This window comes from Tursiops truncatus, chromosome 12 (genome assembly GCF_011762595.2).
Source record: "Tursiops truncatus isolate mTurTru1 chromosome 12, mTurTru1.mat.Y, whole genome shotgun sequence".
Lineage (NCBI taxonomy): Eukaryota > Metazoa > Chordata > Mammalia > Artiodactyla > Delphinidae > Tursiops > Tursiops truncatus.
This window is the reverse complement of record NC_047045.1, coordinates 67762989-67789314: the sequence shown is the minus strand read 5'-3', so window position 1 is coordinate 67789314 and position 26326 is coordinate 67762989. Positions and strand designations below refer to the sequence as shown.

The 26326-nt window shown below is 37.7% G+C and overlaps 1 protein-coding gene across 9 annotated transcripts in view; it reads left to right on the top strand.

The window, feature by feature from the left end:
• Positions 1–26326, top strand: part of HIVEP2 (HIVEP zinc finger 2) — a 194481-nt gene that overhangs the window by 139477 nt on the left and 28678 nt on the right. For all 9 annotated transcript variants that reach the window (XM_073789666.1, XM_073789667.1, XM_073789668.1 and 6 more), the window contains one exon: positions 21207–21301. The gene's annotated coding sequence lies outside the window, so the exon portion shown is untranslated. The remainder of the gene's footprint in view (positions 1–21206; positions 21302–26326) is intronic.

Sequence of the window (26326 nt, the reverse complement as noted above, 5' to 3'; positions counted from 1 at the left end):
ATAGTCAGAAAAATAGCAGAAATAAACCTATTTTGAGAGCCTGTGTGGTGAAGCAAATTCCACTAACGTAAAGAGATCCTCTGGATTGGCATTACCCACACAGCCTGTCATCACCTGAAACTTCCCAGGGGTGATGAAATACTGGCATATACAGCTAGTTTCCTATTGGAGCTTAAACTTATACCTGATAGATTTCTTTTAGCAAAAATTAAATGCGCTAGCAATTTTGACTTGGTCAAATGTAGACTTAAAAAGTACTTTACATTCTACAAAGTTTTCTATGATGCCTTTAAAAGACCATGCATTCATCCTTGCTGTTTTTAGTGACTTTACTTAAAGCAAAATATTTTAAATGTCTTTTTCATCTGTGCGTTTGGTCAACTTTTAAACTCAATTGATTTTAAAACCAATTAGATATTAAAACATCAACATCTGAATTTTATGATGTGAAGTCTAGCTTAGCTATGGAAACATGACAGGACTTTTCCTCTCAGTCATAAAAATGTAAAATTCTGAAGTAAATTGCACAGCGAGTAGATTCTGTCATGTTCCATCTTTTCTTAATGTATCACTAGCAGTACATTTTCTCTGTTTATGATTCTCCCTCTCTGTAATATTCCCTTATTATGCGGTGATTCTTTTTAGGAACTTTGGGCTTTGCTTATGATGCTTTTCTTCTTTCTCTGTGTAATATAGTTTTTATCCTTAATAGTGGGTTTGGGTAGCAAGCCACTAGCATTAGGAAAAGAAAGGCAAGCAGTGAATTACATCTAAATACTATATTTTAGATACAGTAGATTTTTCTCCTTCATTACTACATGGCCAAGACTTGGGTGTACCATTCTTACATGAGGAAGCATCCCTGAAGTTTCTAGTATGAGCATGGCAGAGAGAGGCTGGCTCTTCACCAAGCCTCTGTCCTGTTCTTCCGGGGTTCACAGTTAGACTGCATTTCCCAGCCCGTCCTGCAGTTAGAGGAGCCATGTGGCTGAGTTCTGGTGAATGGAATGAAGTAGGAAGTGCTGGGCGCCACATCCATGCCTGACTCATAAACGCTCCCATGGGTGACCCTCCATGTTTTCCCTCCTTTGCCAGCTTGAGGCAGATAATCATGGTGGCCTTGCAATCCTCGTTTCAGATGATGAGCTGTAAGATTGAAGGAGCTTAGGTTCTTGAATTGAGGGGAACCACCCATCTGTCAGGACACTCGTTTTAGACAGCTACTGTGAATGAGTCGTTATGTGTTTTGGATGCTGTTTGGTACAGCACCCTGGAGTACATTAACAGATACAGATAGAATTCCTGCCTCCAAGGACAGGCAATGAAGTCTGTCTGAGACATACATACTTCAAAACTGTGGCACAGGGTGATGAACCGTTAGTAGATGTCTATCCTGTGGGGTCACAGAAGAGGATCTGGGGTACCTTCAGGGAGGCAGGAGATATTCAGACTTAAAGATGAATGGGGATAAACCAGACATGTCCCTAAATCCATGAAAGATCAAAATCCTGTTAGAAATTGAGTCATGACACAAAAGGCCTGGGATGGGGACATCTATAAAACTGTGACTGAAAAGGGCCATGGAGTTAATATTCATATCTTCCAATGATTTTCATTTTATTATTATTTTCAAATGTATAGATTCATTTAGTGCTTAAAATAACTAAGGCAAGTAGCAGGGCAGGAATTACGGTGTCCATTTTATAGGTGGGAAAACAAAGGCCCACTGTTTTGAAGTGATTTATCCGAGGATACATAAACAGGAGAGCTGAATTCATGTGCTGAGAGGCACCGTGGCTGAGTGGAAATATTTGGGGCACTGGAGTAAAAGAGAATTAGCTTAAAATTCTGTGCCTGGTCTATACTATCGGTGTGATCTTTGGCTTTAACATTCTCAGCTGTAAAAGTGTTAAGTTTCAGTATTATCATGAAAATTCAATGAATTTGGGTATTGTAAAGTGTCCTGGTACTTGCTTTAACGTAGCATTCTTTTCCTGTTGCTATAAGACCTGTTACCTACAGCTGTGCCTCTTGTTCCTGCTTTTTTGATACTGGCCACTGCTTAACCTCATTCATACTCGGTAAGGCCCGGGGAAGACCCTCTCTTTTCAGATCTGTGGAGCATCAGAACAGGGTGGCAGGACAGGCTGGGCCGCCGGATAAGCTGTCCAGCCCCTCTTCCCCGAGCAGACTCTAAGTGCGCAGTGTTCTCCATGCCATGCCCTGAGGGGGTTCCTGCCTTCCTCGGTCTGTTCAACATGTAGGGGTTTCTACACAATGATCATTATGTAACCGGTCTTTGTCAAGCAAAGCCAGCATTTACCCATTTACACCAAGAAGCAGCAAAGGATAAAATGGTGATGCCTCCAAAGCTATTGTCTGGTACCATTTGGATTGCCTGTCGTTAGCAGGGAGCAACACTCCATATGAAACAAGGATATTTCCAGTTTCAGCAAAGAGGACCAGTTCTTTTAATTATTTCCATGGATGTTAATACCTTCTATGCATTTTCAGGGATTCCTCCTCCTAAATCTTCCCAATTCTCCCTTTTTCTTCTGCTCATCATCTCTCAAGACAGTAAAAGGAAGCCATTTCTAAAATTCTATCTTCTGGTTTTACATTTTAATCTCTTTCAACAACTTGAAATCTTTCTCATCAACTAGATATTCTAAGTAGAAAATGTGTTGTTTTATAAATTTTCATACATAAATTTACTCTTGATGATCGCCATGCATTTCTTGTTCCTAAGCATATTGGGCGTATATAAAAATGAAGGCCGGATACTTTGAAACTTGAGGCGATTCACTTGGAATGGAAGCAAATTCTCATAAAGAAGCATAAATCAAATGAAGATGCCATCTGGCAGTTCGATCCCTACCTTATTAAACTTGAATTCTGCACTTTGCACAGAGGTGCTTAATAAGTGTTAACAGTGACTCATATCATATCATGGATGTTAATTGAATGTTGATAAGTATCTAAAAATTGCAGTGATAGAGCCACACTGCAGTAGCTGAGTGCAGTGATGCTCTCTCCCTCGGCTTCATGCCTCAGTGATTTGCGAGCTTTGAGACGGTTTTTTCACACCAGTCAAATGCAGACATTTTCAGAGTTTTTTGCTGCCACCCAGCTGTACTGCAACCCAGGCACTAAGTCTGAAGTTAAGGGAAAATACATGCTGCTTAATCTAATTTCTGGGGGAGTTCTTGGGCAGCAATAAGGTTTTAAACATACAGGGGAGGGGGTGGGGTGTGGAATAGACTAGCAGTTTGACCTGCATTTGAAGAGGATCCGTTGTTCATCGGTGTTAAGTGATCTGTGGATTTTCAAGTACAAGGTGAGTCAGGTGAATTCCAAGCTAATCAGTGGTGCTGGGTCACTGTCAGGGGTGTTCCACCTCTTGCCAGCCTGCACAGGTGCTGTTTGCTCCCACTAACTGGATCTTAGCCCAGAGATTTCTCTGCTTTCTGATGTGACTAGTTTGTTCCTCCACCACCTAGAACTTTCATTACAGTTTCAGGTTGCATGATAGAAGTTAGCTGACAAAACTGATGTTGGGAACTTTAATAATTTGGGGGGGGGAATTGCTTTTAGCATGTGCTAATTTTCCAAATAACTTGTCGACTTTGAAGCCAACTATTAATGACCAGAAATTCACTAATTTTTAGTCACTATTCTATAGGAGCAGAGGAAACAATAAATAGCAATATAGACATCCAGTTTTTCCAAGAAAAGATGATCCCTGATTCTCTCTCCCTCCCCCTTTTCTTAGCATTTTGACCTCTCGAGAGAGATGGCGCTCCTGAAATTGACAAGATACATATTCACATTTGCTTTTCAGGGATACTTAGATGTCCCTCGTGGGCTGCACTGGGGGGCCTGAATGGCTTTCCTGCTGACAAGCAAAGAAACGAGCTACATGTGATGGCTAGCCATTCTGCCATATGTATATATATATATAAAACAGAAATGCTTACAACATTGATATTCTACTTAACAAGCTTTATTTTACAAAATACAGTTTTTTAAAGTTTGCCTTTTGAATATTTTCACGCTTTAAGTTATACCTGCACTGAGACAATATATTCACACGTGGTTGGACACAGGCAAAATTAAATAACCATTTTCAACGAATTTGATACATTTGTTATTCATATAGCTCAAATAGTAAAAGTCAAGTACCTACTTTTGTAAATATAATGTTTGCCTATATTTACAGCTGCTGGAAATTTAACTCTGATAGTATATCAATAAGAATGCCAGTACTTTATGGGTATTTTTAAGTGCTGGGTATTGTTCTGAGTGATTTACGTGTGGTATCTCATCTAACACTTAACAACCTTCTCACATAAGAACTATCGTTAACCCCATTTTATAATGAAGAAGCAGATGTTAGTAGCATTAGTAATTTAACTAAGGTCTCACAGCTGGTGGGTATGTTAGACTTGAGACCCAGTTCTCTTCCGGAGTCCATGGACTTCATCATCCTGACACAATCTTCGTGGGGTCATCTGTGACCCTGAGCAGTCAGGAGCAGAATACTTTTTATTTTGAGAGAGTGAGACAGAAAATTGCAACCCAGGTGAAAGACTGTACACCTTTCCTTGGTGTCAGGCCTTCTTCAAGTTCATGGAGGTAGATCTAGGAAGTGGGAAACACCAGCCCAGGTGTTTTAATCATAGTATTTGTATAATGCCTTTGATAGCAAAGAACAGAGAACCTGACCCAACTCTCTACAACAAAAATGGAAACGTTATTGGCTCATGAACCTCAACGGTCCAGGGGTCGTGTGCTTTCAGGCTAGGCTTGATCCAGAGACTTGTGAAGCCTTCAGGATCTGGTTTCTTCTGTTGGGATTTTTTGACTGTGTCTCCTCTGTGTATCAGATTTGTCATTAGGCTCGCTCCCGTCATGGTAGCAGCAATGACAGACGAGATCCCTGACTTCCTCTCCTCACCACACAAATCTAAGGAAGAGACAATTTCTTGTGGCTTTTCAGGATGAAAATCTTTTGACAGGCACTACCTGCTATTTACCTAGAAGCTCAATTCATAATTACTTATAACACTCTTCTTAACATAATATCACCACATTAGAAACAAAGGGAAGGATTTATTTAGTTAGTTAGTTAGTTTTTGGCCGTGTTGGGTCTACGTTGCTGTGCGCGGGCTTTCTTTAGTTGCCCCGTGAGCAGGGGCTACTCTTCGATGCGGTGCATGGGCTTCTCATTGTGGTGGCTTCTCTTGTTGCGGAGCACGGGCTCTAGGCATGCGGGCTTCAGTAGTTGCAGCACGCGGGCTCAGTAGTTGTGGCGCACGGGCCTAGTTGCTCCGTGGCATGTGGGATCTTCCTGGACCAGGGATCAAACCCATGTCCCCTGCATTGGCAGGCAGATTCTTAACCACCGTGCCACCAGGGAAGTCCAGGGAAGGATCTTTGAGGCACATATATGGTATTTGGTATTTGGGCGTACCAAACACATATGTACACAACGGGAAAACTGCTATTCCAGAAAAATAGCCCTTTGTTTACAATTTCGGATGACATTGTCTCCATTCCCTGTCTAGATGATTTGTGCCAGTTTTCGCTTAAAGTCCTAATTGCTGTCTCCTTGAAGAAAGTATTTCAAATGTATTGTTTTTTGATGAGTTACAAGTATTTTCTTTGTTCCATGCAGGAAAGGGCTGTGAAACAATTTATAACTAAATATTTCAGTTCGATGTTTGGATTCACTTGTGTAGGTCAAGTTTAATTAATGCCTAATGAAACTAAAAATACCAATTTCCCATCCAGAACTTCGAAGTGTAACTATTTTACACTCTACCCTTATTTTGTATCTCATGGAAATTAAATCACATAGCAATATAGTCACTTGAAAATTTCTCTGAGATGTTTTTGTCAGAGAAAATAAGCTAACAAGAATATGGAAACCCTCCATTTATAGTAAACCCTTGGTGAGGAGGTACTATTTATAAATATTTTCCATATGATGTGCTTGTATTTTTTGGTTCTGAGTACTATGTCCGTATTATTTCTTTTCTCTTGCTTTTTTTCTTATGAGTAAGGAGTTCCACTCTCTGTGCCCCTTTCTCCATGAGGAGAAAAGAAAGGAAGATCTATTTTATGAAACAAGTCATGGTAGCAGGGAATAAAAGAAGGTTTTCCACAGGCTTATTTATTGCACTGTTTCTGCCCTCTTGTTCACACATCTTCAGGTTCTGAAAAATGGATTTTATTGTTAACAGATCTGAAGAGAAGGGACCGTGATAGTCAAAAGGGCCATGGTCCAAATATAGAAAAACATTAAGGGTGAATATGCCATGTGTCTGCAAACGCAGAGCCCTGTCCTTTTTATGGACTACATATCACTAAGCAGATGTGAATATTTCAGGGTTTTCAAGGGTATCAGTGACTCCCTACAATTAAAAACACTAGTGATCCTAGTGTTTTTTTCATGTGTCCCCTCCCATTTACTAAACTAAAGGTTGATGCTTACTGTAGACTGTGCCTGTAGGCAGGCACAGCTGAAATAATGCCGTTTTTAGCTTCTGGGGTGAAGATGTCACAGGGCCTGCACTAAGACGAGCCGTAAACCTCCTTTCACTGACGCATCTTCCCACCACAGCCCAGCAGGGCTCACGTGTCTACAGCCTTTCCAGCCTTTGCAGGTCCTTGTCAATGGAATCTCACTGTTGGGTGTATGCTGAAGTCATTTCTCATTAATGCATAAAATGAATATAAGTTTATTGTTGGTAGATGTGTACAGAAGGTTTTGGCTGACCTTGCTTAACCATCGAGTAGTCACATTATTATGTAGAAAGCTTTCTGACGGGTTACTGTGTGTTGATAGAACTTGGTCAGGGCCATCAGGGAAGTAGGAAGTATTAGTTAAGTCTCAGGCCTTTTAATTTCTTCTGTTTTTGTTTCTTCACCAACAAAACTGATTTGCCCATGAGTATCAACAACATTAATATCTACTATTCGGTGACTTAAAATTTTCATGTCACCGACTTTCACGTCCTCTCAATTTTTGACTCACCAACTGAGCGGTAGAAAAATGGGGCCGGCACCTTTATTATTCCCATTTTGTACATGAGGAAATTTAAGCTCAGAGCAGGTAAGGGAACCACACCCAAGGTCAGTCCATGGCGGAGGGGATCTTAAACCTATGTCTCCTGCCCACGAATCCCATACATGCTCTCTTAAAACTGGTTTATAGGATCTTCTGTGGTCCACGGAAGTAGCCTTGGGCTAGGAGACAGGAGGCCAGGTTTCTGCTCACTGATTTGAGAGATTGCTTTGAGAATTGCTTAACCTTTCTAAACCTCAATTTCTGCATGCTTTTCTCACCGTATAAGGAAATTATGAAGATGAAATGATAAGCTGTGAAAAATAAAATAATGTACATACTCAAGACATTATTAAAACATTTTCTTCCCTATATTGCTAGTTATCAATTAAAAGAAATATTATAATCTACTTGTACACCCATGTTAAAACCAGAGAGCAGATGCTGCAGTAAAATTAGTTCTGGCACCTAGTCCAAGGCCTTTAATGAAATCAGAGAAAGCCTGATAAATTAGACAATACGATAAAATAGTTAATTTTGTAATCTTCTTTGTGTTTTTATTTGCTTAATTGTTTTTGCTTATTTTTCTCTACTTTTGTTTGTTTTGATGAGAATCTGTGCTAATGAAGAATTCTTAATAAAATTTCTAAACAAGTTATTTTCCCTTCAGTGATATATCAGGGAGAATGAAAGTGAGATTCCAAATAACATCAGTATACGTGGAGTCAATGAATAATGTGTGAATTAAGACCATTTGTAGCCCTGCAGGTTTTGGCAAACGGCTTTAAAGCTGAAACAAAAGCATATTTTTCAAATTTATTATAATTTTTTTCAGGGTGAAGTATTGCTGGTTGCATTATTTAAATTGTGTTCCTCAGTCGTTTATATAAATGTGAAGAATAGAGAAATCAAGCTAATATGCCCATATTGGATACTGGTCAATGTTGACTGAAACCCAAAATTATGAATCCAAACACACATTCTCCAGCATTTAGATTTATTTGAAAACAAAGAGCAAATTAAATCACATATGATGGGCTAATCAAATCCTCACTGAAAATGGCTTTTATATTCTAACTTATTGTTTAAAATTTTAGTAACATTTATGACAGACGATGCTTTTACCTTTAAAGTAGAGGTTGATTTGAGACTTGAAATGCTTTCTGATCAAATGGATTCTAAACTTGTTAAAGTACATGTGTCCAAATCTGATTTTATACCCTATGGATGTTCAACAAATAAAAAACATTCATCCAACCCTTTCAATACTCTGCACAGGATCTGCGTGTAGAATCTGCCAGTGTAAGTTATCTGTGTCCAAGAATATGTCAGATGCATTTACCACGTCTGCTGCTGAGCCTTGACAGTAGCTGGAAATTTGACCATGTCTCAAAGATAATATAATTTGACCATATTATTTCCATATTATTCATATGCAATTCCTTAGAGAAGGAAAAGTAATTAATGTTTTTCTTGAGTTGTGTTATATGTACCTTTTCTGTTGTATTTATGAAATCCTTTCTCTTCGTGGAATCAATACAGTGGAAGGCTGAAGGAAAGAAAAATACTTGGGGAGTTTCCACATTACTTTTTATATACCTGGAACCAATTAATTTTCACAGTTGTGCTGCCCAAACACTCTTGAAATATACAAATAGATTCAATTTTGGAAACAGTTCCCAGCTACATTTATTATGTCTTTGTAATATTCTTCATTATTGAGGTGTGTATGTGTATAAATTAGTAAGTGTGAGCATGAGACAGTAGAAAAGAAAGGTATGACTAGTATTTGAAGCTAGAAATGATGTTAATGATCAGAATACGTGCCAACAAGGCCTAGATACTTCCTAGAGAAAGGCCCCAGATTTAGATGTTTGCTTTCTAGCAGCCAACTTAAAAAGTGACACTACATAGGCTTAAAATGTAGTGTCTATAAAGTCAGTTTTCAGCAAAAATAAAATTCTTCTTAATACTGATACCAGAAACATTTCTCTCATCTGTCTTCACTTTAAATAGGCAATTAAAACTTGTAAATTGCACAGCTCCTTTTTAATTGCTAAATAAACTGGAATAGACACCTTGCCTTGTCCACAGTAGCAAGCAATGCATATTTTCATTACCATTGAATTTGGAAACCAAAACGTGGCATAGAACCATCATCAATTTTCTTTGATGAATTATTGATTAAAACACTGAAACAAATCATCGCAATCACTAACAATACCATAAAAGTGAATATTCAGGCCATCAATAAATATTTCCTTAATGTTAATAGAATAAAGCACAGCATGACTATTGCAATGTTCTGCTTTAGGTAGTAATATAGAATTATGAGATACGATATCTGTAGTTATTGTATTCTCTTCCTCGCAGGATTCCCCCTTAATCTTACTATCTTTTAAAAATTAATTTATTGAGTACCTACTGTGACAGACATCCAGTTACAACAACCCTGATTGGGAGGAATTATTGTTTTCATTTTCTGAGAGAAGAAAGAAGGATCAAAAAGGTTAAATTGTCCAAGATTACACAGCTACAAGATATTAGAACTAGCACAGGGGTAGGAATTTCCTGAATCAAAATGCAGTATTCTTTTCATTGCACATTTTCTTCCTCATCACAGCAACTTTATGTACTTTTGTAAAACTGTGTTAAATTATTGTATTAGTCTGCTCAATTTGCCATGACAAAATACGACCGACTGGATGGCTTAAACAGCAAATTAATTTCTCACATTTTGTAGGCTTGAAGTCCAAGATCAAGGTGTCGGCAAGGTAGGTTTCATTCTGAGATCTTTTCTTGGCTTGTAGACGGCCACCATCTCACTGAGCATTCACACATGACCTCTTCCTTGTGTGTATGCAGAGAGAAAAACTGAGAGAGAACTTTCTGATGTCTCTTCTTATAAAGACACTTCAGTGTGGGAGGATATAAGCCCACTCTTATAAGCCCACTCTTTTTTTTTTTTTTTTTTTGCAGTACGCGGGCCTCCCACTGTTGTGGCCTCTCCCGTTGCGGAGCACAGGCTCCAGACGCGCAGGCTCAGCGGCCATGACTCACGGGGCCCAGCCGCTCCGCGGCATGTGGGATCCTCCCGGACCTGGGCACGAACCCATATCCCCTGCATCGGCAGGCGGACTCTCAACCACTGCGCCACCAGGGAAGCCCTATAAGCCCACTCTTATATGACCTCATTTAATCTTAACTACTTCCTTAAAAGCCCCATCTTCAACTGTAGCCACACTGGGGACTAGGGCACCAGCACGTGAATTTGGGGGAGATGTGAACATTCAGTCTCTAACAGTTATCAATTAATGAGAAAATTTCATTAAGGAAGTGCGACCAGGCATCCCTTCCTCCTTCCTGTGCCCCTTGTGCATGATGATCTCAACCTAGACTCAGGGTCTTAACTTAGTACCAAGGCAGCTTGACTGAGTCATGGTCATCCAGTGCAGTTGCTTCACATTCTAGGTTGGCTCTACACCCTGGTACCATTTGGAATTGGAGTGACCAAGGGCCCGGCAAAGTCTCTGAGAGCAGTTATAACCCATAATAATAACAACGATAATATTTGCACAATTGCCACGTGCCAGACACTCTACTAATTGCTTTGGGTTCATTGAATTCAGTGGGTCTCATTGAATTCTCACAATTAAATGAGGTTGTTAGGTGATATTTGATATTATTACTTTCCTTTGTGCTAAGATTTTCATGGTCACATATCTAGTAGATGCTTAATTCATGATTTATTTGAACCTAGACAGTCTGATTGCTGTCTTAAATACTACCCCCTTCTGCCCTACTAGTTAGCGAGTAGACCAGCATCTTGATAGTCAGTGAGGTAAATGTACGCTAAGACTGCAAAAGTAAAAATATTCATGATCAATGCCAAGTGATGACTTTTTATATCACGAGGGCCATTGATGTCAGCATTGCCTTACTCGTCTTGACCACCATTCAGGGCAGAGACAAAAGTTTGTGGCTATGTTGCCTCCATGCTTCAAGTTCTAATCCAGGAACAATCTTTTCCCCTGGTTTTCAGTGACCTTCACATTTACATATTTGACATAAGTATACATAGAATCAGCTCAGACCTCACAGGGATTTAGCAGTTAAAATGACCACTCCAATCAGTAAGGAGACAGGAAAGAAAGAGTGAGAAATTGGAGAGAACAAGTTAAATTAATATTTTATTGTTTACATCTTGGGTAAAGAGATTTAAGCCTAACTCTTAATTACTTACTTTAGTTACTGTGTTGAGATGAGATTCTTAACAAAAGGTAGAGTGATTGGATGTTTAAACTTATTATTTGGTAAAAAAAAATACATATATATATATATTTTTTTTTCCTACCTAAACTTCTAAATAACAAATAACCTCTCTGCACCTTTCAACATTTGCAAAAAATTTCTCTTTGTGTTTGGTAGCTGAAAAAGTGCCAGAAATTCTAAAATTAACCCTTTTTGAGGTTTTGGGATGCTCAACTTTCATGAAGTCCACTTAGGTCAGTCACTTACGTCAGTCACTTAGTCCTGAGGGGTTTCCATGTCCTCAATTGTTGCACATGGTGGTGGACTTACCAAGATCCCATCTGTGTTCGATGTCTGAGGGTTTATGAAGCTCTTTTTCAGTCGTTAAGAAGAGTGTTTTCTCAGGTGCTGGGCACACACACGTGGCATATTCACACTCATTCATTATTTCATTCATTTATTCATATTTATTTATTCATCCATTCACTCAACTGACAAATATCTATTGACTTCCTACTCTGCCAGCCAGTGTCCTATATCCTGTGGGACATTCAAATGACTTTTTTAACCTTCAGTATATTTCATATGTGGTTGAATATATGTAGTTAATTCAATAAGATAAGGAATCTGTATCCAGATATTAACTAACAGTTTGATCTTTTAAACTCTACAACATTTCTACGATCAGTATAGATAAGTTTTCATGTTTATAGTAGAAGATCGCCACAGCTGTTCTTTTAAAGAAACAGTAAAAAAAAAAAAAGTATATAAAGTTTTTTAAATTGTTTTAAATCTACTATTGATAGATAGTGGCTTATATAGTTCATCATCTTCAGAGTTTTACTGAAAAATAAAAGATAAATTTATATATTTTATTGTATTATTAGATATAATTACGTTATTTAGATATATTTATCAACTTAGATGAGTTTTACATATATTCTGGTGTAAAATATTCTTTTAAATAGCCTAATAAGAAATAGTATTCTTCCTAAGCCTGTTAAATGCATTAAGTACTCGGGGAAAATAGCTGTTTAGACTCATCAAGCCCCTCAGCAACTCTAGCTCCCTCACACCCATCAGATGACCAGCCTTCTACTTTTCTGAGCAGATTAAGAACATCTTAAGGGGAATTCTCAGTTTCTTTTCTATCTGAAAGGTCATCTTGCTTCATTATTCCTTCCTCTCCTCCAGTCTAAAACAGAAGTTTTCATTCTTTCTTCTGAAACCGATCCTTTAATTTATGCCTTTGAGTTCCCTTTTCTTTCCTACTTTTCCAAGAGTTTATTCCCTAATGATCTTATCACTTGTATCTTTTCCCCCTTAGCTTCAAGCCTTCTTTATCTTTTTTTAAAATAAATTTATTTATTTTTATTTTTGGCTGTGTTGGGTCTTTGTTGCTGTGCGTGGGCTTTCTCTAGTTGCGGCGAGCAGGGGCTACTGTTCGCTGTGGTGCACAGGCTGCTCACTGTGGTGGCTTCTCTTGTTGCAGAGCACGGGCTCTAGAGCGCAGGCTCAGTAGTTGTGGTGCACGGGCTTAGTTGCTCCGTGGCATGTGGGATCTTCCCGGACCAGGGCTTGAACCCGTGTGCCCTGCATTGGCAGGTGGATTCTCAACAACTGCGCCACCAGGGAAATCCCAAGCCTTCTTTATCTTAAAGCAAATTTCGTCTCAATCATGTTTCTTTTTCAGGTAACACATTTGTAATTTGCCCAAGAAGGGATGGAAAGAGATGAGATATGTGTGAACTTTCTAAAATGTCTGATTATGGCAGTCTCTGATGGCAATCACTGTCTACCAAATGAAGTTCCCTTACCATCTGTCACCACCTTTCCTTCTCAGCCCTCACTCCCATTACCTCAATATGCCAAATGTTCTAGTCACACCGGCTATTTCTTCAGCATCCCCTGCTCTTCTCTGTTGCACAGTGATATGTTCATATTAAATGCCTTTCCTCTGCATCTCTACTTACCAAATCCTAGCATTCTTTTAAGACCTAAGAGAGTGTAGCATGCCCAGTCTCTTGTTTCTCTACTCCCATAATATCATTTTATGCCTCTGTAGCTTTTACAACTTGTTGTTTATATGGTTTTCTCACACACTGGACAGCAAGCTCTTTGAAAAAAGGATTCTTGTCTTATTTATCTTTGAATTCCACACGTGTACATTATTTTGAATTCATACTTGGTGTCATTGAAATGGATATAAATTATTAGATGGATAACTGAGACAATAATATCTAGATTCAAACTCAAAGTAATATGAAATTTGATTTCCAATAATATTTTATTTCATTACATTAGTATATATAAGCTTTGGAAAAAATATCATTTGACTGAGTGAATGAGCCAGTAGATGAAATTCTGGAACTGTCTGACAGAGTTTGCCTATTAGGATATTATAAACACCTGCTTGAAACTTGAGCATTTTTCTAGCCTTAAACTTTGTAGGTGATGACATACTCCAAGATGAGGCTGAAAATATAAATGCCATCCAGAGTTTATCAAAGTGCCAGGGGGAGTACCTGAATAACCACATAGCAGAGGTGATTATAAAGCTTTTCTGGTTACGTCATTTGGATGAAGCATGGCTTCCATTTGAACCACTTACCTCTGTTGAGTCCTACCTGGTTGTTCAAACCCCTCTTGAGCATGTGCTTTCTTAAACTCTGTTAATAACTGATATTCAGATTATTTGTTGTTTTCTAACTTTATGTCCATTTCTAAACTCTTGAGGTTTGGTACCCTGTCGTTTATTTAGCCTGTTGCCTCACCAATCCTTGGACAGTGTGTAATCAAGATTTGAGGTTGGGGCTTCCCTGGGGGCGCAGTGGTTGAGAGTCCGCCTGCTGATGCAGGGGACACGGGTTCGTGCCCCGGTCCGGGAAGATCCCACATGCCGCGGAGCGGCTGGGCCCGTGAGCCATGGCCGCTGAGCCTGCGCGTCCGGAGCCTGTGCTCCGCAACGGGAGAGGCCACAACAGAGAGAGGCCCACGTACCGCAAAAAAGAAAAAAAAAAAATGTGAGGTTCTACACCTCTACACTGGCGCATGAGTCAATTTCCCCATTCCCTGTAAAGCTTTTCAAGAGAAGAGACAGAATTGATTATTTCAGCAGCTCCGTTCCTAACAGTGGATAGGGCCCATCTGATTAGGTTACACGAAATGCCATAGGCCTTGCCGTGATTTCTTTTTGAAGGATCTTTATTGTATCGTGGACCTAGGGGAGGGAGACTGAAAGCACTTTTTTTCATTACATCTGAGAATCAGCTGTAGCATGAAATATTGGAATGGAATTCAAGTTTTCAGCTGTGCTTTCATTACTTTTGGTATTATTTCCATTGATGTGGGAGGCTCTCCCCTAAGAGATGGATTTTCCTTCAGGCAAGGTCAGCCTGTTTTATGCATACTCAAGAATATAATGCATATTTTATCATTTGATTTCTTCATTCTCTTTGTTTACATACTCCAGAGTTAACATTGGCTTTTCTGTATGCTAATCTTGGCACGTCCAGGAGTAAAAGGAGAATTGGAGAAAGAGTTATGACCTTATTTAAGTATACTGAAATAGTAACCAACTAGTAGCCATAAGTGCCATAAAAGATAAAACTGGAGGAAACAATACCTTGGAGTTATGACTTTGTTATGTCATATTTCTCATTAGAGTATAGTAGTCAAATAGTCCTCCTTTGGTTTTATCCTCCAAATATCAAGTTAAAGAATAAATATTTAAGATAGCTTGGCAAGAAGGAGTTATTTACCTGCCATAATGTTATTAAGAGATAGAATAGAGGGAATTGAAAGGAAGGGAAAGAAAAATGAAAGTGAGAATATAAAAATAAAATGTATCACACATGAGAAAACAAAAACATTTTTTTTAATTATACAAAACATCTAATTGGCCCTGTTCTTTTGCAAAAGCAAGTCAGCAAACACCATTCTGCAAGAGAAGTAGTACCTGTGGAGATGGGGTACCATATGTCTATAGGCCTTGTTGGTGAAATTTTGATTTTATGAACCGAAGGGCTTACCTCCATTGACTGTCGATGAAAGAGCTGTCCTTGCTTTGGGAATAAAAATTGATAAACAGTTTAATGGAACATTGGTTTTTAGCTACTGTTATTTTCTGTTCATTTGACTGATTACCTTCAAGGTATGGATGATAAATGTCTTTGCTCATTCTAAGTTCAATTTTATTTATTCTTCATTTTTTTATTCCTTTATTCATTCAGTCAGTTTCTGCAATGGGGCCAGATTAATAAACTTTAAATAAGATAGTAATATGGATAATGGAAAATAGTTGACTTGAAAGGTTGAAGACCTAAGCTATAGCCCAGACTCATCCATAACCACCTATGAGTGCTTAAGCAAGTATTTTAACTTATCTGGTTCTCAGCTTTTTTTCCCCTATTATTTGGCTGATGGATTCAATGATTTCTAAAATCTTTCACAATACTAAATACTCCCTATATGATTTAGAATAAGCTCAACAAGTAATTGTGATAGAAGTGGATGGTTATATATTTGCTCCTAAAATAAGTTAGTCTGATGTCAAATATGTGGTCAGGGAAAAAAAAAATCTCAGTTACAACCCTGATCTTAGAAAACTTGACATGTGTTTAAGAATACACGTGGGGGAGAAGTTCGCATTGCCAGTACCAGACAATCACAGTCCAGATGCAGAGTACGGAGCAGAGAGCACTATACGATCCTGAATCATCAAAGAAAGATTAAATTATGTTCAGGAAACTATAATTAACTCAAGGAGAAGGCTAATGTACTTTGGAAAATAATCACTAGCAGATGTTAAAACAAAAATTATTTCTCTGTCGGCTTTACCTAACCATAAGGTTGTATTAACTAGAACATTCACCTTATTCCTAAGCTTCCCCATGAACCAACCTTTCACCACACTAAAATAAAGTGTATGCAACTCAGGAATGATAGTCTTATGTTTTTATTTCATCTGATAAATGTATTTATCTCTAAATCTAACACTGAGAACTGTGGGCTTTTGTATATTAGCACACATAGTTTTCTTTAAAGACTTACTCAGTATCACTGCCTCTCTAAAGCCTTTTCTGCTTCTTTTGGTAGGGTTGGCCACTTCCTTGTTTGTGCTCCCCCTGTACTGCATTTATATTTTTCTCAAAGCACCTAAAACACTTTGTTGCACTTATTTGTTCACAAATGTTTCCCTTCTAGGCTCTGAGCTCTTAAATATAGAGCTTGCCTTTTCCATTTTTGTATTTTGTAAACTTAGCTCATTTTCTGACAAATATGGACATTCTATAAGTTTCTAAAAGTATCATAAAATAGTCAGAAACCCTAGTTAAGGAGGCTTAAGTTACAATCACTAATTCACTTGTACCTACTTTTTTGTGCTTTTAGTAGTTCTAATTTACGCAGTGCTTTTATTTTGTATCTTTTCTGTGCTCCAGCACTGAGGACCTGCTGAGAAGTGGCAATAGACCAAAGGTAGCTCTAAGATCATTTTTACGGCAGTTTCCAGAACTGGAACCCTAAACAAAATGGCAGAGTAGGCGAATTTTGACTCAGTTTGCCCCATCCTCCTCTTGTGAAAACTCCTTTTTCCCAGACACACTTTTGACTTTTCAAAGCCTTCTACTTAGTTGTCCCAGCAATGAATTGCCCCATGCTCCCAGATTAACACTCTTTCCCATTCCTACTTGTATCTCTTTAACCCTTTTTCATCTTCTTTACATTCCGAACTCAATCCCAACATTTACCTTCATATCATAAATGTTTCTAAAGATCTGAGCTTATAATCAAATCATCATACTGATCAGGGTTTGTGTGCGTGTGTTGTGTGTGTGTGTATGTGTTTGTGTGTATCTTCCCAGCCTATAACTGCCTTCTCTACCACCTCCTAAGTGCCTCTTACCTTGCCCCTCCAGATACTCCAGGTGGAACAGTGACCCCATTTAGAGTCTTTTTTTGTAGCAGGGAAAAGTTGCCTCTTTTGGTACACTTTGATAAAGTGTATCTTTTTTTCTTTTTTTTTAAATTTTTATTTATTTTTATTTTTGGCTGTGTTGGGTCTTCATTGCTGCGTGTGGGCTTTCTCTATTTGCAGAGATCTTCGTTGCGGTGCATGGGCTTCTCATTGCGGTGGCTTCTCTTGTTGTGGAGCACAGGCTCTAGGTGCGCAGGCTTCAGTAGTTGTGGCTCGTTGGCTCTAGAGCGCAGGCTCAGTAGTTGTGGCGCACGGGCTTAGTTGCAACGTGGCATGTGGGATCTTCCCGGACCAAGGTTCGAACCCGTGTCCCCTGCATTGGCAGGCAGATTCTTAACCACTGCGCCACCAGGGAAGCCCTGATAAAGTGTATCTTGAGCGTGCATTTATCTTTCAGTACTCTCCTCCCATCTTTACCTAGTGCTTTTGAATCCCTTCTACTCCCTTCTATGAAAGAAGTATCTCTTCTCTAGTATATGAAGAGTGGTGTTCATTCTTTTAAACGTTCCTTTTAACTAAGAACTATAAAGATCATATCTTGTTTCCAGGTCCTATTTGCCACTTTTCCCATAGAGTTGATGCACATAATTATTACTTTTAATTGTGACAACTCTCATCTAAAGTGTAACTGGAATATCTTATTGGCTTTTCTACTGAAATTATGATCTAGTTTGTATGTGTTTAACCTCAGTAAAAGGAGTGATGAGAGGCACTTATATTTGCATGAGAAGTTTGCCAATAAAGCCTTAACCGTAGTAAACCATTAAACCATAACTTGTCTTAAAATAATTTGGAAGAATAGAGAAATGAAATGATAAAGAATCTTACCAACAATGGATATTTTTAAAAAATCTGTCTCTGCCTATCTATCTGTCTATCTATCTACCTATTTATCTAATCGTAGCTCAACATGACCTTTGCTTAGCTTAGTAATAATAACCTGTAAGCACCCAAGAATAAATATCTAATGCCAAGGATTATTTTTTTCTAAAAATGGAAAGGCTGAGAAACAATAACGCTTAAACTTTCCAAGTGTTTGTTACAAATAGTAGATGGAGTATTGGAAAATATTTTAAAGGCACTCTCCTATAAACCTGCAGACAACAGAAAAATCAGTCTTTACTTTGTTAGTAAAGTGAAGGATAATTTTCACCTCATATTTAGGAATGGATTTTAAATGACTTGGGGATATTTAACAAGATCTGTTAACACAATTTTCTGAAAACTTGTTAATTTTATTGAATATTAAAGTTTCATTGCATAGTGATTTCTTATGAATCTAAAAACCTAAAAGTAAAGTTTAAAAAAATGAAAAGTCTCTCTTTCCCTTATTCCATTGTTTAAAAAGTATGCTATATGAACTGCTGATTTCTAGGAAACATAAGCATGAGTTATAATACCAAATTCTCAAGAACTGTTTGAGGAAATATTTTTCTTTTATTTTGATGAAGAAACTGAGGCACAAAAACTCAATTAAAATTAATGCAAAAACAAATTTCTGAGATGGTTATCTCTATGTCTTTATTTTAATAGTAACAATAATTACCTCCCTTGTAGAGGCCACTACTAATTCAACTGCAACAAAATGATTTGTGCAAAATCCGCAAACTTGGTGTCACATCTTTCACGTTAATATCATTTAGATCTTTGCTTTAAAATCACACTGATTACCTGGAAGTTTCTGTGAGGTAAAATATAAGTACAACATTACGACCACCGCTTTTTTGTTCTTCAAGGGAAAACCAATCATTGAAGAGGTCATGCATAGCAATCCAGACAGCAGAAACAATTTTCAAATCCTCTGAGTGAGTGAAAAGAGGGATCTGCTAAATCTAAAATTCCAGATATATGTGCATATCATGAGACAACTATTTTCTATTTCCAGGAGCCATAGTCCTGGAGATTAAGACTGGAAAAGTAGAGTCAGAACTGGGAACACTGCCCCTGACACAGCTTGTCTGGAGGACTTACGTGCTCTCTTTTGCCTGTGGAAGCTGTTGGTAGAACTGATGGTTTCTGGGTTAGGGAATGGTTGGGTGCTTGTCTATATTTGCAGCACAGCTGGAAGGAGTGGGTGTCAGTGCTAGCCTTCTGAGGATTAAGTTCTCCTTTTCTCTTTTAAGGCTTAGTTCAATGACTGTGGGACTGCCAATCATAGGTAGTCACTGAATACTGCAAGTTGTTGTTCCCTATAAATAGCTGTATCTATAGAATCTTGGCCCATTTATGTCTTGGGTGAATTCTGTTCAGAGTGCAAAATAGCTCAGTGATTTATTCTTTTTTTTTTTTTTTTTTTTGTGTGGTACGTGGGCCTCTCACTGTTGTGGCCTCTCCCGTTGCGGAACACAGGCTCCGGACGTGCAGGCTTAGCAGCCACGGCTCACAGGCCCAGCCGCTGCGCGGCATGTGGGATCTTCCCGGACTGGGGCACGAACCCGTGTCCCCTGCATCGGCAGGCGGACTCTCAACCACAGTGCCACCAGGGAAGCCCTGATTTATTCTTTTTTATCTGCGAGATGCCATGCTTTACTTTAACTTAGGTCGTGTTGCTAACGTACAGTTTTGTTTTGTTTCTTTAGCATTTTAACTTGATTTTTTTTTCCAAAAGAGGTGCTCTTTGGTTTGTTAATATGGATGTGGTTAATTATCATATATATATATATATGAAGGACCCCACCACTATTCTCTCAGTGTTTAATCAATCATGTTCTTTGTCTTTGATGAAGCTTTCAATTTTGAGAATGGTAGAGCTTGTCAAGAGTCATTTAAGTGCCAGCAAATGGTTGATTTGAGGCAAGAAGAACAAAGTTAAAAAAGAAAATAAATCTAGCTTTCGCTTAATAATTTGCCCTTTGCAGCAACAGAATCTTATCTGACCACCCACATTCATCTGGCTGCTGACGTGGTTCTTGCTTCAATTGCAGAAGCTATTTTTGCACCTTTTGTGTCTTTTGAGGAACCGAGTGGGCCTACTTGCTTATAATGATTCATGTTGCAAAGTGCACAGGGTGTCCTGAAGTGCTACTGCAGTGATGTGCAGAAAGGAGGAAAAAATGAAAGCTAACTGCTTCCTTTAAGCATTTTGAACGTTCACATGACGTGGTAGTAGATTAAGGCACATTTTAACTGTCCTGTCTTGATGCTTTAGTCCTTCCTATGAAACACAACTTGTCTGAAAGAAAGAGCAATGTTTTTAAAAATGCACAAATATACAATAGATATCTATGGATATGTAGTAATATTGTTATATGGGCCTTTTTTACCAGGAGATAAACCATCTTAAGATAGTTGACTGATTAATCTATTTGGATTAAGTAGTTTGACTGACCTTCTATGCTTTTTTTTTTTTGGATCAGACTTGAATAAATTAATTCTAAGTATGAGAAAGTTCCTTTCTTTGTTACTTTCCAGAGTTTGTTATGTCTCAGGATTTTACTTTGGTTGGTTTTGGCTTCCTATTTTAGAAATTAATTTTAGCACAGAACATAACATTACTGAAATAAACTATAGAAAAGAATTTTCTATGAGGTTCTTCATCCTGTGGAGTTTAGTTGCTGATGCACCAAAAGAAGTTTTGTGGGAATCTCAGCTTTAAGACAGAATTGTATCGTGGATTGCAGTGGCATAATTTCTAGTTCCAATACATCGTTTTAACTCTAGCATTATTTTCCAAATTGCTTCCACGTTTGCTGTTACAGACAATTCTTTTATAATGCAAGTACTTATTCAAAAGATTTAAACTATGTGAAAAGAAAGGAAATTTTTTCTTGAAAGAAAATGTCTTCTCGAGAGATCCAGTTCCAGATTTTCTTTTCTCATGGAAGGCATTTCTATGAGTGAAGAATAAGCATGTCTGTTAAATTCACTACAAGTGTCATCATTTAAAAAATCTTCTTGTTCATCTTTTAGATTCCCAGAAGTTGTGCATGAGTTCCTGTGGAGAGAGTTGGCATCGTGGATAGCAAAGACGGTTATGATGCAGTTTTTTGATACGAGGATAACAGGTTAATAACTAAAATTTATTGTTTTATTCTATTGTTTTTACATTGAACTTGAAAAGCAGTTTTAACTTACTGCACACCAGTATGTGAATTTACTTTGTCTTCCAGTCTGGGAAGAAACAAGGTATATGCTATTTGGAGAGAAATATAGTGAAGGTTTTGCTTTGTTTTTCATAATAGTCCGGTTTTAATTATAATTTGCTTAATTGAGATAGCCTCATTTAAGAGAATTTCTTTCTGGCCCAGTTTACTTTCATGCAAAATTCTATGTAGTAAATCCTAATAACGTTTGTTATAGAATGGGGACACGTTGCACCAGAAGAGCAAAATCACAATTGTAAAAAAATTGCCAAGAAAAATTTATGACAAAATATTAAAATTAGCATGCTAGAGTCAAAATAAGTCACAAATACTCTGAACAGATATGCAAACTATACAACTATCTGCACTCATTGTAGCCAACATGGAAAAAATATAGTTCAGTTTTCCATTAGGCTTTAGATGTCAAATTAGATTTTAATGTATGTCCAATTAGAGGGTGATCATCACAATCTCTTTACTTTTCTCCAGAAGTTCTCTGAATTGTTTGGCAGGGTTTTGTATCATATACAGTATCCTCCTCATACTGGCGACTTGCTCCGTTTAGGGAGAACTAAGGTTGTTATGGGAGTTTTTACTAATAAAAGAAGCATTTATAATGAATTTGGCTCTCAGGAAGGTGCCTTTTTTTAATCATCCTGTGTAAATAAGTCAGTATTCAGCTGGGCTCTGGCACTGGTCATGGTTTTTCGGTAGACCCTTGTTTCCTTCATCCGGTACTCATATGTGGTAGTGACTTGTGGGTCCGTCAGCATTAAAGCAACGGTGCTCCGAGATGTTCATGTATTTCCTAAAATATTTTGTAGTTGATCTATGGCATTTTGAAAGCAAATATATGGAAATGGCCTCTAGCTTTTTGTCTAGTAATTGCTATCAGAAGACATATATTTTTTTACACGTGTAATACCACCTAATTCTCAACAACAAAAACCCAAATAACCATTTTAATTTGTTTGAAATGTTTTATTATTAAAACATTGGAAGCAGAGAAGTAGTGTTTGTTGCCCATCATTTTATACCATTATTATCTAGGATGTTATTATTTAATGCTCACTTGACTTTTGCCACCACTCAAGTAATGATTAATTTCCTGAGGTAAAGTTTTTTTCTGAGATAGTGTTTTTCTAAGCAAAAGGTCCCAGATTGACAGCCCTGGATACTGTAGGCCTTTATTCATCTGCAGAGCTAGGCTGCCCTTCTGCCAATCCCACCCAGCTGTTATCCTGAAGAGACCTCTGTGGAGGTCTATAAGGGAGGCTGTTTCTGTGCCTTTCCTTTCAGGGCCTGTCTGAGGAAATTACTTAACTGGGTGCCAGATTTATTTGAGTGGGACTGAAGCGTGGCCAAGGGAGTGGGCACACTTTTAGAAAAATGGCAACTCTTCCAAGTAATATCATTTTCTTTTCTTCTGCTCAATTCCCTTATTTCCATTACCACTGAAATAGCCACGCAGAGGGTAGTGTCTTTTTCAATATTACCCCCCTCTGAAAAATGCACTGAGCCTGCTAGACAATGCCTGCCTTTCTTTACCAACCGAAGGACTCCTATGGGCTGGAGCGTCATCCACAGGAAAGCCAAAAGTCATATCCTCTTGCAAAATATCCTACTCCTTTCAGAGCACTCAAAGGCATTAGGGAAAATCTTAAATGTCAATGTGAAGCTGTGTTTGGAATACCGTTCCGTGGTTGGCAATGGATGCCAACAATGAATTTGCGTGGGTTTGGTTACCGTATAAAGAAATCTCAGAGAAGGAAATGATAACTGGCTGTTTTCTTTTCATATGAGGATTGCTCGAATATTGCATTTTTAGACATATCAATCAATTGGGAAAACCAGAGATTTACTTTTAACACACAGTTAGAGTATGAAAAATGAAATGAATCTACACAATCATAGAGAAGTAATGTAGCTGTAATGAACCACATTACCATGGCTCTTTATAGCTCCAAGTAGATCTTTATGGAGAAAATTTGGGTAAAATTGCAGGTATATACAATAATACATTTGATGGTTTATAATAATATTCTGAGATCCAAGGAAAATATTTCCCTATCTTATAAGCATTTTCATACATTTAAGTAATACAGCACAAGCCCAGGAATTTACGCCATTGTTGGTAGAGTAAGATGGCTAAGTAAAAGTATCACCTAGCAAAAAAAGACAAATGTCATTATCAAACTTTGGCTTAAACTTTGAAAGCCTTATGGATTTTCAAGTGAATTTTTTTCCCTAAGTGTAAGTTGAGGAGAGCAGCAAAGAGACTTTGAATACTAGACAGACATGCCATGCCCAGGAATAGATCTATGGTGCAAACAGTCTGCATTGCAGAATTTTTTTCAGTTTCCAAGATAAAGCAACTGAAGACAAGAGATTAATGAAAAGAGTCCATGTTCTTATTGGTTCATGAATATGAACCAGTATCCCAAAGGACCCATTACTCCTGTTTTCTCCAATCTACCTTTCTATACGCCTCAGAAACTCCAAGAAGGAGAGTGATTTTATGGATAGAAGTTAGTTGAAGGCTGTCCAAGGATGGTGTTGGAGAGAATAGTATATGCTCAGATATGTTTAAAATCTCATGTAAAGGGTTCATGTGAAATAGGAGTGATTTCCAATTCCCTAGTAATATTCTTAATTAAGCCTTTCACTGAAGTGAAAAGTTAGACACTGTAGTTCAGAGGAATGTAGACCAGAGGTGTCCCTGATACTTCTGGGATCTCCAGCTCAGACAGAAGGACAGAAGCTCTTCTCTGAACAGCAGTAGGGAGCATGGCACTGGGTTTATCTAATTTCATGATGAAATGGTAGGACATCTTAGGCAGGTTTGTCATAGAAATTTAAAAGGAGGAGGTTTTCCTGACCAAAGCTATTTGCATAATTGTCATTTTCTACTGGGATCAAAGCTGTGAATTTTAAAACATTTTCTGTATAATAAATGCTATTGGAGTACAGGACGGTCTTCTGTTAAGATCAGCAAAATTGATTTTTTTAAATAAAATTGTAGGCGTGACTTTTTTGACGAGCCCTTTTCTAAAATTTAAACCCATCAAAAATTAAATAACTATTGTAGATAATTTTTGTTCTGACCATTAATTGTCTACTTTTGAATTTTATGTAAATTGCTTTTCTTCGTCTCTGATCTGTTCTTTAATAGCAAAATATTATTGCTTTTCCTTGAAGTTTATTTGGTGATTCTCTTTTTATGATATGTCCTTAGTGAATAAGAATTGTATATGTCTGGTTTAGGGTGTAATAGTTTTAATTTTTTACTATAAACCATAAAAATTAAATCTGATTTAAAAAGTTATTGCTTTGTTGCTAAATGAAAACACTACATTCTATTTAATTATTAAATATAGTATCCCAGTCCTGTTTTTTATAAAATTTTATGTACATGTTTAACTTGAAGTCCGTGTTTTAAGCAAAATTATATATTTTATGTAAACCAAGGAATGGGAAGTGACCATATGCCTAATTTTCACTTGTGAGGTTCTTACTTTCCTTAAAAGTAATGCTTCTCAAAGAACAAAGTAAAACAGTTGTATGTCATGAGAATTAATCATGTTCTCACGAGGAGCTGTCTTCATTAATACTTTAATATAAAGATTTTGAACATCATTTACACTATGGGTTTGTTTGAAATCCATACAAAACTCAAATATTCTCCCAGGACCATGAAATACTCAAGCATTGGAAGTATTGGAGTCAAGTGAAAATATTTAGGAGAAAATATTCTTGAAGATGTATTATTTTACATTGTGATAAAACTTAGCAGTGGAGCTGGGGGTGGCAGGTGCTAGTTGGGGAGGTGAGACCCCTTAGCCTTGGCGGTCTGCCAAACCTGGATTTGATTCTGGTTCTGACCCTAAGTATCATCCTCAACTGTATATATGGGTAATAACACCTGTGGCGTAGGACCGTCATGAAGCTCTATACAGTATAACTCTACCAGTGCATGTAGTAAGCACACAGTAAATAGCAGTCATCATCCTTGTTATCACCATCAACAGAACTGCATACATAGATCAATACCATGATAAGATAATAAATATGAAAAGCAGCCTAGAAGTTATTCAGTTCAAGCTCTGACTCTGAATTAAGGAAAGATGTGCAAAAGTTTCTGACTTGTATTGGAAATACACTGTACTTCCACTTTGGAGGGTGTTACCTCTAAAGGTCTGACAGAGGTTGTGTCTACATGAACCTCAAGTAGGTAGTTCATTAAACAAAAATTCAGCCAATTTGGGCTTAACGATGCTTATTCTTCTTATTTGCATTGAAGTCTAACAAAGCCATCACTTCTCTTTCAGTGTTTGCCTCTTTACCCATAGAGGGATTCATAGGAAAATCACTGTATGGGGAAAAATGTAATTCAATAATAAAACTTTTTAGCAAACCAAAGTTAATATGCTTGTTGTTTAGTTTTCTGACAACTGCTTTACAAACCTACTGTGCTTCATGGCTATTAGCAGAAAGACTTTTTGATTATAGATACCTTGCTACAAATACGCGGGGGCTTCTGATTTCTCATCCAAAAGATTTATTGTTCCTGTGGGAATTTCCATGTTTTCCACCCTTTCTAAGTGCAACTACTATCATCATCAAAGTAGCATTCTATATTAGGGACAAAATTGGTCATGGAAATAAAATCAGTATTTGAGTTTTAGTTTGGAAAAATACAGTACGTTTACATGGTGGCATCCTTTTTCTTAACTAGTATTTTATTTAAAATGTGAACATGCCCGGGTTAAAAAAATAAGCAAAAATAAAGATTACCAAAAATCATAAGGTTAAAAGTAGAAATCCCTTCCTGTGTCCGTTCTTCTGACTCCCTGGCTCCATTTATGTGATTTAACCAATGTAAAAGCTGTTTGGCATTCTTGCAGAAATTTTCTGTTTATTGCTTGTTTTTCTTTTACACAAATGGGA